General features: G+C 43.4%; 1 long non-coding RNA gene across 1 annotated transcript; it reads right to left on the bottom strand.

Annotated features, from left to right (window-relative positions):
* Positions 1 to 4232: 4232 nt before the first annotated feature.
* Positions 4233 to 20241, bottom strand: LOC124470610. The gene is made up of 3 exons (XR_006956436.1): positions 19730 to 20241; positions 6378 to 6816; positions 4233 to 5331 (listed from the first exon to the last, which is right to left on the bottom strand). It is a non-coding gene; the product is annotated as an uncharacterized LOC124470610 (long non-coding RNA).
* Positions 20242 to 20565: the final 324 nt, after the last annotated feature.

Raw genomic sequence — 20565 nt, forward strand, 5'->3', positions numbered from 1 at the left:
AGTGATATTAAAAAAAGTTGAATAGTTAAATTCTCAAATAAAAAAATAGTTTAGTGTTTTGTCAACATTTAAAGTTTAAATGGTGGCTATAGCTGAAGGATTGAGGAAGAAGAAGGATTTGAAAGTTAAAGAAGTTCAAGAGGATTGAGAAGATAAAAAAAAAAAAAGAAAACATGGACAACCATGTAAAACATTTTATGAATATTGATTTATATTAATTCAAGCATAAGAGGTACAAAGCTGAAAAGATATGGCAGTCAGCCTGAAACTGCTGAATTTTTTGATAGCTGAACAGTTTTAATAGCTAAAGATTTGAAGGCGCTGAAAGGTGTCGCGGAAGAAATAGAAGAAGAAGATGCTGAATAAAGATTCAAAGAACAATACTTGGAATGCTGAAGCAGCATTCCAACAATAAAACAATCCTACATCTTGCGCAATTAGTCGATCAACAATGGTTTGCCAAGCCACCTCCCTTGCTTTATTAATAATTGCTGTATTGCCCTTTTTGACAATGACGTCTCGATAATCCTGATATAGTTGCATAAAGATCTTCGCCATTTCTCTTCTTTTCGACGATCACCTGTTCTGGGCTGCTTAAATACTACGTGCACGTCCACAGTTTGAGATTACGAAAGTCTGGTTTGTGTTAGCGTTGATTGTTAGTGGAACAGAACGTTAGTAGAATGGCTAAAGGCTGTATGCTTCATGTTTTTGTTACCCGCAATGTTTGGGGCTATCTCGTTGTTATGATCAGTGACCTATGCCTTTTGTAAAGCTCTCTTTTGGAAGTCGCTTTGGATAAAAGCGTCTGCTAAATGCATAAATGTATAATTTTGTTCTATTTAAAGTCATGTATAGAAGGTAGGGCCCGAAAATGACTCAAGCCCAGGGGCCCCCACCGCTCTGCTCCCCACTCCGCCGAGACGGACATTTGCGAGAGCGAATTTCAAATATCCAAGCCGTAACTAAATCTGCTGAAGTTTTCTGCTGTTATTCAGACTGAAAATCTGCGGAATTCCGATAGCCTTCCTGTTCTTATGTCGGAGCGACCGAAGATGTTCCACAACAGTTTGACGTAGAATATGGTTGATTGAATGCAGACTTGGCAAAAAAATATTGATCCATCCTCATAAATATCGCTTGAAAACTCCCTGGTCCTGTCTTTTTCTGTAATTTTGCTTGATCTCATGTTTCTGTGTCAATTCTTCAGGGCTGAATTGTGGCATTTCACTAACGTTTTAATATTGTCTTCGGTCTAACGGGAACGTTACTGTATCAGTTTCAGGGTTGACAGACTTCCTTTGATTATGATCCAAGATGACGCCGATGAAGGCTGCCTCGGTCGTTAGGTGCACTTTTTTTTGTCTCGTTTTGTCTGTTAATTCAGTGTTCTGTCAATATTTCCAGGGTTCTCTAACAAGAAAAGTACTTCTAAACATCAGGACTACAACTCCTGTGGATTTATTTCCCACTTTTCTGCTTACAGCGGCAGAATTAGTGGAGATTATAGTCAAAGCCATCCTCGCCTTTGTCCTAGCAGGGAAGCGCCCTAGGAGAGGCAGACGAGCCGGTGCACTGGTGCGACTCCGTTGGCGTGGGGCACGCAGTGTTACCGGGGATATTTCTCTCCAACGTGCGTTCACGGAGCAACAAACTGGATGAACGTCAGCTACTGGTGTGGAAAAACTGAGACTTTCATTTATCTTCCGTTTTGTGCTTTACGGAGTCATGGCTGAGTGAACTGATCCCAGACTCTGCGCTACAGCTAGCAGGTTTCAAACTGCTGAGTGAGGATCGTGACCCTATGCTCTCTGGCAAAACGAAAGGTGGTGGTATTTGTTTTTACATTAAAAGTGGCTGGTGTGAAGATGTGACAGTGATTCTGCAGCGATGTTCTCCTGATCTGGAATCATTTTTTATTAACTGTAACCTTTTTACTCGCCATGTGAGTTTGCTTCATTCATATGTCTAGATGCCCCCTCAGGCCAGCGCCAACGAGGCTCAACATGTGCTCGCCAACCAGATATTGTGCGTGGAGCATGAAAATCCGGATTCCGTGGTTATTGTGCTAGGCGACTTTATCAAAGGCAATCTCACTCAAGAACTCCCCAAATACAGACAACTCATCAAATGCCCTACCAGAGAAGGGAACACTTTGGATCACTGCTACTCTTCAATCATTAAAGCATACCATGTGATTCCCTGAGCAGCACTGGGTCACTCAGACCACACCATGGTCCACCTGATTCCTGCATACAGGCAGAAGCTAAAGCGCTGTAAGCCTGCAGTGAGGACATCGAAACAATGGACCAGTGACGCTATGGAGGATCTGTGGGCGTGCTTGGACTCTACTGACTGGGATATGTTCATGACTGCCTCCAATAGTCTGGATGAGCTCACGGAGGCTGTGAGATCATACATCAGCTTCTGTGAGGACTGCTTTATACCAACACGCACCAGGGTGAGCTACAACAACGACGACAACAGTTTAGCTGAGTTTACAGCTAAACTCAGACGGCTGAAGCTGGAGAAAGAGGCCTAGTTTAGGAGTGGGGACAAGGACAGATTCAAGGAGTCGAAGAACAGTTTAGCAAGGCGGTGAGAGAGGCTAAACGACTGTACTCAGAATGGCTGAAGCGCCAGTTCTCTACTAACGACTCTGCTTCTGTCTGGAGAGGGCTCAGGAAGATTACCAATTTAAAGTTAACATGGCCCTCCACTTCACTCTACAGTACCTGGACTCTCCAACATCCTACGCCAGGATCCTGTTTGTGGACTCCCAGCCCTGCTTCAGGACAAGCTCTCACAGCTGAATGTGCCTGATTCCACCTTCAGGTGGATCACAGACTTTGTCTGACAGGAAGCAGTACGTTAAGCTGGGAACACAAGTCTCTGACTCCCAGTCCATCAGCACCGGATCACCTCAGGGCTGCGTCCTTTCTCCTCTGCTCTTCTCCCTGTACACCAACAGCTGCACCTTCATCTCTGGTGGAGACAAGTCTGATTATAGGTGGGAAGCAGCCAACCTGGTGACCTGGTGCAGACAGAACAACCTAGAGCTCAATGCTCTTAAGACAGTGGAGATGGTTGTGGACTTCAGGAAGAACACAGCCCCACTCAACCCCATCACCCTGAGTGAATCCCCAGTCAACACTGTGGAGTCCTTCTGCTTCCTGGGCACTATCCTCTCCCAGGACCTCAAGTGGCAACTGAACATCGGCTCCCTCATCAAGAAAGCACAACAGAGGATGTACTTCCTTTGGCAGCTGAAGAAATTCAACCTGCCAAAGACAATGATGGTGCACTTCTACTCAGCCATCAGCGAGTCCATCCTCAACTCCTCGATCACCGTCTGGTATGCTGCTGCCACTGCCAAGGACAAGAGTAGGCTGCAGCATATCATCAGCACTGCTGAGAAGGTGATTGGCTGCAATCTGCCTTCCCTCGAGGACTCTGAGGCGAGCAAGGAAGATTGTTGCCGACTCCTCCCACCCTGGACACTCCCTGTTTCAGTCACTCCCCTCCGGCAAAAGGCTGCGGTCCATCAGGACCAATACAAGGGTCCACACTGACTCTAATGAATTCCTGCTTAAAACACATTGTATCTTGTACATTTGTATTTTTTGTAATATTTGTATAATTATTTTTTTATATTGTAATTGGCAACTTATATAAAATTTTATGGCAACTTACATTTTATTTTATTATACATTTTTTTTAATTCTACTTCCACTTAGTACTGCTAGTTTATGTACCCTTAGTATAGTTCAGTAAAGACACTCACGTGATTGATTTCACCATTTATTCATACACATGACAAATGGTTTAACATTGGCGGAATGGATGTACATGGGGAAGCGCTCCCTGCCTTCACTGCAGCATGCATGACATGAGGCAGGGAGGAACAAGTTAAATCCCCCACGGGGAAAACAGACAGACCACATGGGGGTGAAGGGGATGGTGGTGGGTGGCAGCAGCGCAGAACACAAGGGTAATCGAGGACGCGTGTGCGTGCATGTGTGCGACTTTATAGCGCCGCCTATCAAGCTAAGCCTATGGGCTGAGAACACGGCAAGGGTGATATGGCGCGCGCTGCCCGAGTTCCATGCCTGAACTAGCTCCGCTTATTTCAGTCAAGACACTCGCGTGATTGATTTCACCATTTATTCATACACATGACAAATGGTTTAACATTGGCGGAATGGATGTACATGGGGAAGCGCTCCCTGCCTTCACTACAGCATGCATGACATGAGGCAGGGAGCAACAAGTTAAATCCCCAAAACACAGACACTCCGCCAGTCTATACTATGTGTAGAGTGGAGCGTCGCGCCACTGTTACTAGCAACAAAACTATGTGTGAGACAAATCAGCGGTGCACCCGCTGTTCCCAGGGCATCTGGACGGACGTCCCCATGTAGACACTGGATTCTGATGGTGACGTATCGCATCAAAGGACGTCTGCGGATCACCACGGCTGCATGGAGATCCGAAGAGACATACTACCATTGCAATGTATGAAGCCACCCAACCACAAGATACATGCGGACCACATTGATCACCGGAGGTCTCAGACCTGCTCGGCCTGAGCGCGCTGCTCGGCCTGAGCGCCCTGCTCGGCCTGAGCGCCCTGCTCGGCCTGAGCGCCCTGCTCGGCCTCTTCTCGAGCGGCTGCTCGGCCTACAGTAGATAGTTGCAGAGCGCTATCCAATGCAAGCCTCTTGTGTACTGGCTGCAAGAATCACCCGACACGGTCCCGGTCTCTGTTCTCAAGCGCTCATGAGTTCTGCGCTTCCACGACGTCCAGCGCGGACGTGGACAGCAGAAGCAGCCGCCCCGATCCGGAAGGAATATGCCGTATACGGCTCCGAGGACAGGCCATAGCACTCGCACAGATTTTAGTGGAGTTGCATGAGCCACGATCTGGTCGTGGCCTTGCCGGCTGCGTCACTGGTAAACAGGGGCTCATCAGGTGTCGCCCGGGGTAGTACAGCAGGTACTGGCGCATGAAGGAGAGGGGACAAAAGGTAGTTAGTGTGGACTATCATAGTGGGGGACCTTTACACCGCAGAACCTGAGAAACACTATCGAGCAGGGTGTCGACTTAGCACGAAGCACCCCTGTCTCAGTGGTAGTTTGTGCAGTAAAGGTGGAGTGTTAGGAAGATGTTTGTCTGCTTTCGCCCGCTGCTTCCGTGCACCGCTCATTACGAGACGGGCTCCCCAGAAGGCTGCATGATGAAGGATCCGCACACCGAACGTACACCTGGACCCCTGCCACCAATGCTTTGATGGACACGGTTGCAGCTTGCGGGACTCAAAACGGTGCACCCTGCAAAGGGCACAGCACAGACATGTTTACAGGCAGAGGGCTCAGAGAGAATGCATCATGGTATGTATAAGAATATCAAAGCTAGGCAGTGGTTGACTTCACTTGCCCTTTGACGAGGGCACAGATCGGGGAAGCGTCCCTGCAGGCTACCTGCAGCATGCAGATACCTATTGCAATCAGTATAGCTGGCTTCATGCAGACCGTCTCACAAGCTTCTCGGTTCATCATTATCGTTACTCATTTTCTGACGCATGGTTACATCAGACACATGTTCAGCATTGTCAGTACACATTGGTATATCTAAAGGTGTAACGGGACAGGGTATTCTTCTCTGCCTTGAGAAAACACAGCTCAATGCTCCAATTGAACATGTTCCTCTTAGGATGTCACAAGACAACATGCAGATAGGCTACAATATTAGGGGACCGCTACGGCCTGCATAAAGCATTCAAAACAGCATGTCATGGGACTTTATATGGGTCCCCAATAAGTAAGAGACATAACTAGTAGTATATGGAATTGCAGCAGGATTAGCATCATGTATTCATTCCTTTACAGGACGCATCTTATTAAATTATTACTGCTATTAACCGACAATTGTTCCATTCTCCATTGTTAGGCTACTTAAAATGTCACTAGGACGATGTACTCCAGTGCTTCCGCTGTATTCATAATACCGCTGCATGGATTTGAAGGACGTCATCAAACGAGCGAGTAGATTGGATCTGCTCCACGATTCTAACAATCAATTTAAACGGCGTGAATACAGCAAGCACTTCTGTTCGGCTCGGTCAAGCAGTGACAAACAGGTCGGCTTAGTAACAGTAACACTACTAATGGCTAGCAGCTACCTAGCGAACTCTGGCTGCTTATTCGAATGCGGGCTTGTGCAGCAAAGCATTAATGCCCCTATTATTGTAAACTGAGAAGCGTGCACACTGCATTGTCCTTGCACGATATGTCCAACCCTACACCCCGCACGCGATCAGACGCCTGTCCAACAGGTCTGTGCACCGAGAAAACCTGAACGTGATTCACGATGGTACCTGCAAATGTCGCTCCTCGGATATGCCAGATATGCCGCGAGTGCTCGTGGTCGGCTCCTGAACGCGAGCCCCCTTTTGAACAGCACAACAGCAGCACGGGAAACGGAGCCGCCCTTCGCCGGAGCCTTCCCCGGGCAGCATGCAGGGGAGCGGATGGAACGGTCTCGCCACACTCGAGGAACAAACAGCTCCTAGTGGCCGAAACCCATGTTGTACAACGGACAGTCCTTTGTTGGCCGACAAGGCCAAACGGGAACTGCGCCTGACTCGGCGCCCCGAATTCCACCGACCCCATCGGTGCAGGGCTCCTCGGATGGAGAATCATCAGGAAGCAGCTCGAAACCTTCATTCAGATCCCCAAAACACGTGCGTGAACCATGATCTGGTCATGGCCTTGCCGACTTTGTCACTGGCAAACAGGGGCTCATCAGGTGTAGCCCTGGGGCGGTACGACAGGTACCGGTGCATGGAGGAGAGAGGACAAAAAGCACTGTTAGTTTGACCAATGACAATGGGGGTGCCTTTACACGTTACATCAGTTTTACTGTATTTCAAGACAATAGTGTACAGTCCGCTTCCCATACTTAAATCGGACATAGTGAGATCTCTGGAAGGATCGAATGTGGCGCATCTAGTGGTGTATTCGCCGCACCGTAGAAACCCGTAGAACGCCGTGAGAAAGACAGTCTCGAGTAGAGCGTCGACATAAAGCCCAAAGCATCCCTGTCTCAGAGCAGACACCAGCATGTGCAGTACAGGGAGTGTGATTGGGAGACATTTGTCTTTCCTTTCGGGCCGCTGCTTCTGTAGACCTTTCATGAGGAGGCGGATAGAAGGGTTTCCCTGAAGGCTGCATGCCGAAGGATCTGCGCACCGGACGTGGAACTGAATACCTGCCACCAATGCCTTGACGGATGATGGTTGCAGCTTGCGGGATTCGAAACAATGCACCATGAAAGCGCACAGCACGGACATGTTCACGGGAAGAGGGCTCACAGAGAACGCACCGCAGTAGGTGGAATATTGAAACCATGCTGAGTCATAGGATTTTAATGTGGTGGAGCATACACCCAACCTCATGTAACGACAAGCAGACAGGACATGCTGCCGCAGCACCTCAGCGGAACCAACTGACCCTAATCTAGTACGGCTTGCTGGAACGTTGGACATGACAGGCCGTATGGCGATGCGTGAGGGCGCAGCGCGCGGAATTCCTGCAATTTCAAACGAGACAGGAAATCAGCGTATTTGTGGCTAGCCCCGGAACGTATGCGAATCATAATGCGTTAACGCGTTATTTTTCACAGCCCTACTATTATATTTTGTATACAAGTTGTATTTTGATCGATGTTGCAACTACGTAAACCCAAGTCTGCACACTTGGCCATGACAACTACAACACTGACTGACTTTAGAGAACTACATTCTACATTAATCTGTTGGAAACGCCCCCGAGCGTGGTGAACTGTGGGAAGGCGAGCGATTTGCGTCGCTGCAGTGGACACGCACTGTTAAGGTGCCAGTATGGTACTCAGACTCCGTTACGGATGGGCGGGCCGCCGGATAGGACGGATTAATTAGCATTTCTGTTGCCTTTATGGGTCTCCGAAGGCTGGGGGTGCTGAAAACAATTCACCGCCAGAACAGTAGGTGGAGAGGCGTTTTTTTGTTGAAAACGTGTTGCTTTGTTGCGTCTTTGTAAGTTAGAAATCGTCGTTGTTTATCTCCCACCTCTCATCACACGTGTGACACTCTTACCAGCTGTCACTAGTCAGACGATGAGTGCAGCAGGTGCAGTCACATAATATTATATTAAAGACTGTGTCTAATGCAATATAACCACCTGAAAGAGCAAACTTATCTCTATCATGGTAGGTATTATTTGTGGGGAAAATAGTAGCACTCTATGACAAAATGATATCTTATATACCCCGCCACGTCATTTTATGTGGCCCGCGGAAGCTTAATAGGCTATTGAAATAAGTCTACGCTGCTTTACAGCGTGCATTGACCATAAACAACATCTCTCACCATGCATTTCGATTGTGTTACGGCAAAGTGACGACATCCCGCCTCTAGAAGGCAGTGTATGCACATCAGTGTTTCAAGTTTTGCTCTTGCGCTATGCGCACTTGCATTTTGTCACCAAACACTGAGAAAAAATTGCAAATTTATCCTCCAAGAAAAACAGCAAATTGTCCAAGAATTATAAGGCGGACTTAAATTGCAGCATAATAGGCCCTATGTTCACAAAAGCTACAACAAAAACACCATGTTTTTACATCGTTACTGACGTTACATCGTAGTTACAACTGGCCCTTTGACGGCAACCATAATGCTGATGTGGCCCTCGGTGAAAATGAGTTTGACACCCCTGCGATATAGACAAGGCTCTGGTTTTGTGAATTCATTTCTCCACCAAGTGTATAATCCAATGTGAAAAATGATAAACAAAAAGACTGATATAATTGGAAACAAAAAGATCCATACAAACTGTATGTACAGTCAAAACTACAATGTACTACTCTAGTTCACTAAACTCTGGCAGTCAGTGCACAGACAACAAACTCACGTTTCTGAATTCGCTAGAGTAGAGCATAAACTAACTTTCTCTCCAAGAAGTTCTCATCACAGACGTCTTTCAAAAAGACGACCTTAGAGAAAACGCCTTTCTGTCGAAGTCGGAAATGATGTCGTTTGGAAATGATGTCGTAGCGGACCAATCACGGCCAAGGGGTATCCGTCGCTTACAGCACGGCATGACGAATCGACAGGAATTTCAACGGTGCACGGGAGAGGTCTCCGACGGCGCCGCAGACGACGGAGAGGGCGTTTCAGGGCATTCCAACTATGCGTAGGCCCTTCCCATGTGTCCGTAAACGTGAAGTATGGAGTAGCACATAACGGCCTTTACACTGCATTTACCGGCATGAGTCTAGGCTAGCTACTTTATTTACAGCTTTAGCCGACGCATAAATAGCCTTCATGTTTAGAGTGCAGCACAGTAGCCTAACAGAGTGCCATAGGTGTGGGATGGGTTAATTTATCTCCATAAACTCGGCCATGTTGCGGTATATAATAAGTCAGAGGTAGGGGAGACTGGGGACATTTGCAACAAGTGACAGTTGCAACAAGTCTTATTCCTCCAATCAGAAACATGCTAGAGTGATGACACTCATACTACACATGCACAGTTAGACCCCTCCCCCCACCAAGAAGAAAGAAGACTCAAGATCTGTTGCTGCATTAATTGACAAAACTAGTTTTTGAGGTATGAAAGTAAAATTTGGTAAATGTTATCATACCGTCCTGACCTTTTGTATGAATTAATCAAAACTTACTTAGTTTGAATTATTGTTTTGTTGACTTCTAAGTGACATGGTTAGCATGTGTCAAGGTCAGTGTGGCTAGCTAGTACATTATGTTCTGTTATGGCTGCTTACCTTGCTAAGCTGCAACATCAAAACAGACACAACAGTATTTTTCAACATAAACAAGTCATTGTGGCAGGGCCGGTCCTAGGCATAGGCGACATAGGCAGCCGCCTAGGGCGCCATGAAGAGGAGGGTGGCAAATTCCGAAGTGTATCCATTAATTAACCGTCCCGCACCACCAGCAGAGGGCGCCAATTCAGATATCCGTGTTTTGGTTTGGGGGTGTCACCCCCGTTTTGTGGGCCCGTGGCGGGGCGGCACCCCGATTCCCCCTCCGCCCTCTGCTGGTGGTGCGGGACGGTTAGGGGGGGGGTGCTGTTTAAACATCTCGCCTAGGGCGCCGAATGTGCTAGGACCGGCATTGAATTGTGGGGTGCATAAAAGAATAGTAAGAAGGATGGTTTTATTCTGTTTGTTTTCAGTATCCCAAGATTGAGGAAGAGGGTGACTAACAGAGGGGTTCCCCTCAATATTTTGGAACAAGCATCCAATATAATCAGGGATGAGGGCAGGAGAGTCACGGCAGTGGCTAAGGACTTTGCCATCTGTCACACCACCTTATTCCGGTTCCATAAAAAAAGATTTACAGCCGAGGGATCAAATAAGTTACCAAGAGCAGGGTACTGGACCAGCAGAAAAGTGTTCTCAGAGGACCAAGAGAAGAACCTCAGAGAGTATTTAAAAAGAGCAGCTGGTTTATACTATGGGTTAAATCCCAAAGAGGTAAGATAAATATGCGAGGAAAAACACATTTTAACAAGAGAATTATGTAGCCTATATAAGAGAGAAAGACAGAAAGAGAGAGGGAGGAAGAGAGAGAGGACAATATTTACTATTTACATTTTATTTCAGGTTCGGAAGTTTCCCTTTCAACTAGCCTCTCACTATAAGTGCAACTTTCCTCCAACGTGGAGTGAGACCAGTATGGCTGGTGTTGACTGGTTCACTGGCTTTCTAAAGAGGCACCCCACTCTCTCGATAAGGCGTCCCCAAGCCACGAGCCTTTCGAGGGCAACTAGCTTTAATCGTGCAAATGTGAACCAGTTCTGCGACAACTTGAGCAAGGCTTTGGACAAACACCATTTTGAACCACAAAATGTGTGGAACATGGACGAAACAGGGATAACAACGGTCCAAAATCGCGAAAAGGTTGTGGCAAGACGGGGTGAAAGGCAAGTTGGAGCAGCCACCTCGGCAGAGAGAGGCACACTGGTCACACTGGGCTGTGCAGTGAATGCACTTGGGAACACCATACCACCAATGTTCATTTTCCCACGAGTGCACTTCAAACCACATTTCATACGGGATGGCCCACCTGGCTGCATTAGGACAGCCAATGCATCAGGGTGGATGCAAGAGGCTGATTTCCTCATTTACTTGAAGCACTTCCAGTCCCATGCAAAGAGCTCCTCAGAGTCCAAAGTCCTTTTGATTCCCTCCCACTGCTCTCACAAGCTGCAGCCACTTGACAGAAGTGTTTATGGGCCCCTTAAAAGACTTGTCAACTCATCTTGCGACTCCTGGATGAGAACCCATCCAGGGTTAACAATGTCGATGTACGACATCCCAGGCATAGTCAGGGTGCAGGCAGCAACACCCATAAATGGGCAGGCAGGATTTAGGTGCACAGGGATTTGGCCATTTAATAGGGAGATATTCCAACAGGGCCACCTTCTCTGACAGAGCCACCTTCTTACTGTGCATCTCCCTCAAGACCATAAACCTCGGGGATGGGTACAGAAGAATTCTCACCAGAAGCTTTCCGGCCACATCCAAAAGCAGGAGCCAGAAAAGAGTTTGCAAAAGGTAGGAAAAGACGCTCCACTGCCATCCTGACAGACACTCCTGAGAAGGAAGCATTAGAAATAGAAGAAAAAGAAAACACTGCAGCAAAAGGCAAAGAAAATAATCAGAGAAAAGAAAACCACAAAGAAAAGTGTGAAGAAAATCAAAAAACAGCCACAAAAAGAGAGAGAATAATCTGACGAGGAAGAAGACTTCTGCATTGTGTGCCTCGAAAGCTACTCAAAATCCAGGGAAGTATGGCTGCAGTGCTGGATGTGCAAGTCCTGGGCACATAAAGATTGCACAGCTGGAGGAGTTTTTTACACATGCTACAACTGTGACTCCGAATGACCACATTTCCTTTCTTTCTTTTTTATTGTTGATGGAATGGGTTTCCGGGAGCCGGCAGAATTGTTTCTGGGAGCCAGTGGAATTGTTGGGGGGAGGGGGGTGTTGTTTGTTTACTTATGAATCTTTTTGACGGGGTTGTGTGTGGGGGGTTGAATCAGTTTTTAAAACAGTTGCAGTTTTGTACAATAAATACATGTTTAATAAAAGTTTGTTGCATTGCAAATTCTTCAATTCTTGCCTGTCTAAAATATGGAGATTGAATAGCATCTGTCACACCTGCACATTGAATCTATGTAGGCCTATGTTCTACACATAAACAAAACTCAATAACTGTTATTTGATAAATATGACCAAATAAATAAATAATACAATAATATTATTGTATACATAAATAATACTTATATACTTATATTTAATAATACATATTTACTTATATATTAAAGTAAATATGTTATTATTTTCAGAATTCTATGCTCAATGAGACAAAAGGCTAAAGTTAATTAGTGAAATTTAAGGTATTTTTAATATGTTGCAACTGTCCCTGACTTGTGTTGCAACTGTCCCCTGGGTTGGGGTCAGTTGCAACATCTGGCTTCTTCCATTCAAATAAATACTGTGAACGAAATGTCATATGTAATCATATTTAAATGGTATGGGTAATTAGCAAACAGATACAAGTTTAATATATACAAATTTAGTTGGTCTAGTCCAAATAGTCTCTGAGTAACTGAGAGAAATGCAAAAAGTGTTGCAACCGTCCCCAGTCTCCCCTACCTTAAGTTTTCTTCCTTTGTTTGCAAAGGTCTTTCATGCAACGCTTTAACGAACTTAAAGGGAATCCTTAAGTATACGACCAAGATAAGGAGAAAACCTTAAATACTTAAGGGAACATTTAAGGAAACCTTAAGGAAAAGACTTAAGGGTGATTTGTGCAACCGATTATATTTGAAGGAAACCTTAACTCTGACTTCTGAGGAAAATCTTAACTTAAGGTGTTTTGTGCAACCGGCCCCTGTGGTTTCCTTTTTTGTTCTGTCATGTCCCTGGGCTGGCCAACCCTTTTTCATTTTTTGTTGGTCTGTTTTGTGTCAGTTGATCCCTTACGGTGCGTGTCCACTACAGCGGAGCGGTGTGGAGCGTCGGCTTCCAATTCATTTTCAATGAAACCGGGCGTTGACGCTCGCGTATGCTCCCACAATGACCTCACGAGCGTCAACGCCCAGTTTCATTGAAAATGAATTGGAATCCGACGCCCACTCACCGGTTCCACATCCACTGTAAGCCAGTTCAACATCGCTATTAATCCACGTTAGTCGGCCTGTCTACTAGTCAGTCTATATATCGAATTCTGTCAGTAACTTGGTTTCTCTGTCTGTTTTCTTTAGACTCGGTTCATACCTCTGCCAGCTCCAGTCCTGTCTCGTCAGTCCAGCATTCCCCCATAATAAACCATTAATTTACTACCGTGGTCTGAGTTATGCATTTGGGTCTACCTGCCAGCCAGCCATCGTGACATGTTTGTTCTGTTTACCATTTCTCTACATGTTGTTCATTTTCAAATGAAAGCTTGTTTGTTCATTTTCAAACTGTTAACTTGTGGAACACAATTGTACTTTATTACAAGGGGTTGACACCTGACAGTAACTAAGTACATTTACATATTTGTGTACTTCTGTATATCACATACTATATTACTATGTTATCATATTTACAAAACCCGAAACTGACATGGAAACATTGCCAACACATACTATACACTGCTAAACTTCCTCATACAGTACATTCTTCAAATGGATGCTGTCTTTATATGTACCCAGCATATCTCACTGGACAATGAGAGTGGGCTGACACACATTCATTTATATAATATTATGTAAGATTGTCACAGTCATGCAACCTCAATCTGATCTCATACCACGAGAACAAGGATTCCAATCCATTTCCAAACACATATGTGCCACATACCACTTTCCCAGTCAGTTTCATCCCTTTTTCTAGAACTCTCCCGGCATTTCTGCAAATAACAGCAAGTACTAATGTCAGGGTCGGACTGGCCATCGGGAGACTCGGGAGATTTCCCGAACGGCCGGTCAAACAAACGGCCGCTACGGCCACGGCACTATTCAAGAAAAAAAAATCTTAATAGTTTACGCTCACTTTGAGGACAGCCTTAATACCATTCAACTGTTTAACTGGAGCGATCCAAAATCCAAAGGGTGGGGTTAGGCATTTCCCCCGTGTAAACTTGAATGGTGCATTTGTCCGTCCATTTTACAGATCACGATTGGTCAAAAATCTATCCTTTTCTGAGTACAGGCAATTCGTTGGAGCTATTTTAGCTAACATCGTTATTTCTTTAGCAAAGAAATGGAAAGGAAAAGGAGAAAAACAACGGGCACTGCAAGCAAATTCTGCACAATGTAGAAGTATAGAATAGCCTACATGTTTAGGCCGTCAAAAGACGGAGAGTTTGCAGCCCGAAGATGCAGCTGTACCAGAGGCGCCAGGTGCAAGTAGCTGTAAGCTGCTGTATTTTCGACATTTAGAAAATTCAAATATAATTCCAAACCATATTGTAAAAAAAATTCTAAAAACATTATACATTTGGTATTACTGTTAGCCAATATATAGGCTATACATTTTAAAAGAAGTAAAATAAATGGCCAAGAGAAAAAGGCACTCATCTAAATATGCAAAACATGTTTTTTGGCTTTAAATAATAAATGTCCTATGTGGCTCAAATGCAATTGTCTTGATTTTTTGTTCTGTGTAATAAAGCAGTCACAGGTGACACAGGGAAAGAGATGGAGGCTGCTGTGGTGACAGGGTCCAGTGGAGAGACTAGGACAGGTGCAGCACTGCAACTGTACACAAGAGTCAGTCTGTTAACAGGGTTATTATATGGAAATTAGTTTGTTGAATTGATTGTCATTATAGAATATAGTTAACTGATTATTGTTCTTTTGCAACATCAAATAACAGATGCAGAAACATAGACAAGTATGGAAAAAGAAAGTGAGGGAGAAAGTGGAGTGTGTGGGGGGGGGGGGGCGGTCTGTGTTTCACAGTCCCGGGCTGTTTTTCAGTCCCAGTCTGACCCTGACTAGTGTAATATAGTAGTGCATACTCTAATAATGGATTCAGATTTCATGTAAGGTTTCAGTGTAATTATAGCGTTTTCAGCGCTGAATAATGAACTTTTTTGGGAGTAGTGTAAAAATCGGAAAGTACTGCCTGTTGGAAGTTTACAGAGCAATAAAACATCACATGGCGAATACAGTGTTTAAAATACATGACGGTTTCAAAGCAGTTTCATTAAGAATTCTTGAAAAGGAAGTCCAAGGTTGAGAATCTGAAATTAAGCTCCTGAATACCAGTCTGTTGCTGTGATGTTTCTTTCATGATCCATACGGTATGGATACCATAAAACCAACACACAATGAAAAGCATTACACAGATAAACCAACCATTTCATGGCGCATGCCTTCCAGTATCTATAATTTTTTGGGGTTTAAAACCTTTTGCTGGATTAAAGAGAAAACAACAGTAATGGTGTTACATGTATAGCAGCCATTTCCACAGTGTTAATAGTGCTGGCCGTGAAACACACACAGTTAATGTATGGATTTACAGGCATTCCTTCACGCACTTTGGAGAAGAAGCCCCTGCTTGTTCCCTGATGCCCCACCCCCTCTGATGTTACATAACCCTGCGCTCAATTATCACACAGGGCTTTGAAGCTGGTTTCCCAGCACCCACATGGTGCACCCGTTATTTGTCTATGCCATGGAGAGTGGAAAGAAGGAGAGAATGGCACAGGGCGGAAGAGAAGGTGTTGGTGTGTGTGTGTTTGAGGGAAGGCAGGGGGTGCTCGCTAAGGCTGTGAGGATATTTAGTTTTCACTTGACAAGCCCACTCCCTCCTCCCTTTTCCTACCCCTTCCTTAACCAGTCTCTGAGGACCTGGAATTCCTGTCAGGCATTCCCTAGCAGATTGTATGGAGGACAGAAGTAATCTACTGTAAATGTCCTTGTGAGAGTTGGGGGTGAGGAGAGAGGAGAGTGCACAACAACTCAATAGCAAACATTTCAACCAGCTTTTGGTGTGAAAGTTGACTAGCACACTATGTGGGAAGTTCAAATTTGTCTATTTGGGGTTTTATCTCAGGAGCTAACTTGTTCCAATTCCAACAATGTGACAAGCCTCTAAAATAAGTTAAGTTTCACACACTGTGATGTGAAATGTCAATTATAGGGTAAGGGACAATACTCAAAATCGTGCATTTGCACGATCTCTGTCGATGGAGGAGCTGGATTTCTCTGTATATATTAAATATTTCTACAACTCATGAACTCATAAAATCCACCAAGTGTACTCCGATATTCAAGGCGAGTCAAGTAAGACGTAAATTTGTTAAGACAGTATAGCCTATTATTAGAGAGTGACTCGTCTTCGAATACCTGGAAAAAGTCAAAGAAATTGGTCATACAGGTATTCTGTAAAGAAACATTACTACATTTCACTTGAATGAGCATTTTTTTTGTGATAATGATACTGTGAAGAACAATGTTCATATACAGTATATATTTTTTGTGTGTCATACTTGGTGTTGCCTAAACTTATATTGACATTAGTGCACAGTGCCCATGATGCAATTAAGATGTCAGTGAAACACACAAATACTGATTACTTGAACTGGGGGTGAGGATAGAGGAGAGTGCACAACAACTCAATAGCAAACATTTCAACCAGCTTTTGGTGTGAAAGTTGACTAGCACACTATGTGGGAAGTTCAAATTTGTCTATTTGGGGTTTTATCTCAGGAGCTAACTTGTTCCAATTCCAACAATGTGACAAGCCTCTAAAATAAGTTAAGTTTCACACACTGTGATGTGAAATGTCAATTATAGGGTAAGGGACAATACTCAAAATCGTGCATTTGCACGATCTCTGTCGATGGAGGAGCTGGATTTCTCTGTATATATTAAATATTTCTACAACTCATGAACTCATAAAATCCACCAAGTGTACTCCGATATTCAAGGCGAGTCAAGTAAGACGTAAATTTGTTAAGACAGTATAGCCTATTATTAGAGAGTGACTCGTCTTCGAATACCTGGAAAAAGTCAAAGAAATTGGTCATACAGGTATTCTGTAAAGAAACATTACTACATTTCACTTGAATGAGCATTTTTTTTGTGATAATGATACTGTGAAGAACAATGTTCATATACAGTATATATTTTTTGTGTGTCATACTTGGTGTTGCCTAAACTTATATTGACATTAGTGCACAGTGCCCATGATGCAATTAAGATGTCAGTGAAACACACAAATACTGATTACTTGAACTGGGGGTGAGGATAGAGGAGAGTGCACAACAACTCAATAGCAAACATTTCAACCAGCTTTTGGTGTGAAAGTTGACTAGCACACTATGTGGGAAGTTCAAATTTGTCTATTTGGGGTTTTATCTCAGGAGCTAACTTGTTCCAATTCCAACAATGTGACAAGCCTCTAAAATAAGTTAAGTTTCACACACTGTGATGTGAAATGTCAATTATAGGGTAAGGGACAATACTCAAAATCGTGCATTTGCACGATCTCTGTCGATGGAGGAGCTGGATTTCTCTGTATATATTAAATATTTCTACAACTCATGAACTCATAAAATCCACCAAGTGTACTCCGATATTCAAGGCGAGTCAAGTAAGACGTAAATTTGTTAAGACAGTATAGCCTATTATTAGAGAGTGACTCGTCTTCGAATACCTGGAAAAAGTCAAAGAAATTGGTCATACAGGTATTCTGTAAAGAAACATTACTACATTTCACTTGAATGAGCATTTTTTTTGTGATAATGATACTGTGAAGAACAATGTTCATATACAGTATATATTTTTTGTGTGTCATACTTGGTGTTGCCTAAACTTATATTGACATTAGTGCACAGTGCCCATGATGCAATTAAGATGTCAGTGAAACACACAAATACTGATTACTTGAACTATAGATTGTGCATAGTGCCTGTGATACAATTGGTGGCACACACAGATTCCTGGAATTATAGATATGATGTACAGTTCCCGCAATGATGTCTCTGACACACAGATTTCTGGATTATAGATTGATAGTTTAGTGCTTGTGATGCAGCTGGTGATGACAGTTCTTCTTAATTGTTTTGGTACCTATATATTTCTCAGAACACAAATGAAATTCTCTGTCATCTATGAAGTACTTGTTCAACCTCCACATCATCTATTCTAGTCAAATTGCCAATGCTGTGGTAGCCTACATTCATGCAAATGTTTATGTAGCCTTCATTTTTCTGCTGTTTCCTACGTTATCAATTCGAAATGTACTATATTGGTTCTCTGTTAAATTGTTTTTACACCACAAACATCTAGAAATGTTGTTCATAACGTAAGTCAAAACATGCACAATGATTGAGTGCATCAATGTCAAACGCATCTCTGTAGGGTCCGCGGACGACTGAGAGCCGCACAGGCTCTGTGTAATTTTTTTCTTCTCACTGTAGTTACTTGGTGTTTGGTAAAGAAGGGCCTACTTTGTATTAGTGAAAAAACACATAATTCATAAGAAGACAATTGATGGCACCGTTATTCATAGCAACTCGATGTATTAATCATTTAACTGTTAATCACAAATATAGTAGGGGTGGGCGTGGTTAATCGAATATCCGGATATCCTAAAGTAAGTTAGTATTCGAATACTTTTTTCGAATACTTATGAGCATAGTTTATAAATAAAAATGTTTTAATGAAAAACCGTCGCGTTGTGTTGTGAATTCTAAACGTCTAATAGTAGTAGACGTTAGAAATGATGAAAACCATCAAAAAAGGTAGGCTACGACTGCGTTCTGCTGCGGGTCTCCTTTCATTTCATTTCATTTGGCGCTACAAGAAGCAAATGTCCTGGCTAAGCAGTACCTCGCAGCAACCTCAGTTCATGCAGTCTTTTCTACGCCGGCCTGCTCGTAAATCGACTCCGTACTTGTCTCTCCCCTGAGCATGTTTACATGCTAATTTTCCTGAATAAAAATGCATATGGCTAATGCAGTTGTGGCTTATTTATTTTCTTACCAGTAGCCATGTAGAGCTAGCATAATCGGCTGTCTATGTTTGCATTGTGTGGTGGCGCACCGTAACCTATATGATTCCGGTTCCAAGTTAATATCCAAGTTAATATGCAATATTTCTCCATGTGTGTCTATCGTATTTATTGAGGATAGCCTACCCAATGTGTTTAATTTAGTCCAATGTAGCCTACTTTTTATTTCACATAGGCTAATAATAGCCTAATCGCTTTTCCGCCAAATTAAGAGCCTACTTCTGAAGACGCAGCGTTTTTTCAAGTTCATTGTCTTTTCGTCATGTTAATAAATTGATCTTTCATTTGTTTTCTTTATTCAACCCTTATTTAATTTAATAGCTTAACAGTCCCAATTATTGCCAGAATGTGTGGTGGTTCATGTGTTTACTGTATGCTTTGCGTCACGTCAGGCTAATTACATAACGGAACCACATTAACAAAAATAGATTATCCGGATATTCGAAAATAATTTCGGATACTATTCGAATAGTGAAATCAGTTCAAATCTCCATCCCTATAATATAGTACTAAATTATATGTCAGGCATGTCTTTCATGCTATGGTATGGAAAATCATGATCCTACTAAACCGCTAAATCAGTTAGGGTACAATCATTTAGCAATATTTTTGTTAATTATCAATCATTGGCTACACTTTCCAATGTTTTACCTGTCAGGGCAATCCCTCTGTGTATCCAACTGTACGAAATATCTTGGGCACATCATCACTGACAAGATGGAAGATGATGCTGACATGTACAGGCAGAGACGAATGTTGTATGTCCAGGCAAACATGTTGGTCAGGAAGTTCCACTGCTGTTCTGATGATGTGAAAGTGAGCTTGTTTCGTGCTTACTGCACCCCCATGTATGCAGCCCCTTTATGGGGCAGCTACAAAAAGGAAACCCTGCGCAAACTTCAGGTAGCATATAATGACTGTCTGAGGATACTGCTGAAAAAGCCCAGGTGTAGCAGTGCTAGTAAGCTCTTTGTTGACTCAGGGCTAAGCACTTTACAGGCTCTATTGAGGAACCTGATGGTTAAGTTTATGTCTCGACTTGATGAGTCACAAAATTGTATTATAATGATGATCACGAGTCCCAGGTGTAGCTCGGTCAGATATCAATCATATCTGTGGAAACATTGGTATGGGTGCCTTTTAAAACTGTCATGAATAAGAGTATGTTTGTATGTGTTTATGTATTTGTTCTGTTTTGTTTTTTTTGTTGTTTTTTTTGGTGTATGTCTTGCTATTGGGCCTAGAGCCTGTAATAAAGTTTAATAATAATTGGATACCTATTGGTGAAAGTGAAAGGTAAATGTAAAAAACTAACATTTTAGCACTGTCAACAATTATTAAATGATTAATATCTTTAGATTTTAAATGTGACTAGAAATGTAATCAGAAAGTAGCAACAGAACTTGTATTAACTTGTAGAGTATTAACCCAACTCCAACCACTGATCTCAACAAGTCTAGGCAAATTAGTAGGAACCAATCTGATGC

Source organism: Hypomesus transpacificus, chromosome 9 (assembly GCF_021917145.1).
Source record: "Hypomesus transpacificus isolate Combined female chromosome 9, fHypTra1, whole genome shotgun sequence".
In the NCBI taxonomy this organism is placed as follows: domain Eukaryota; kingdom Metazoa; phylum Chordata; class Actinopteri; order Osmeriformes; family Osmeridae; genus Hypomesus; species Hypomesus transpacificus.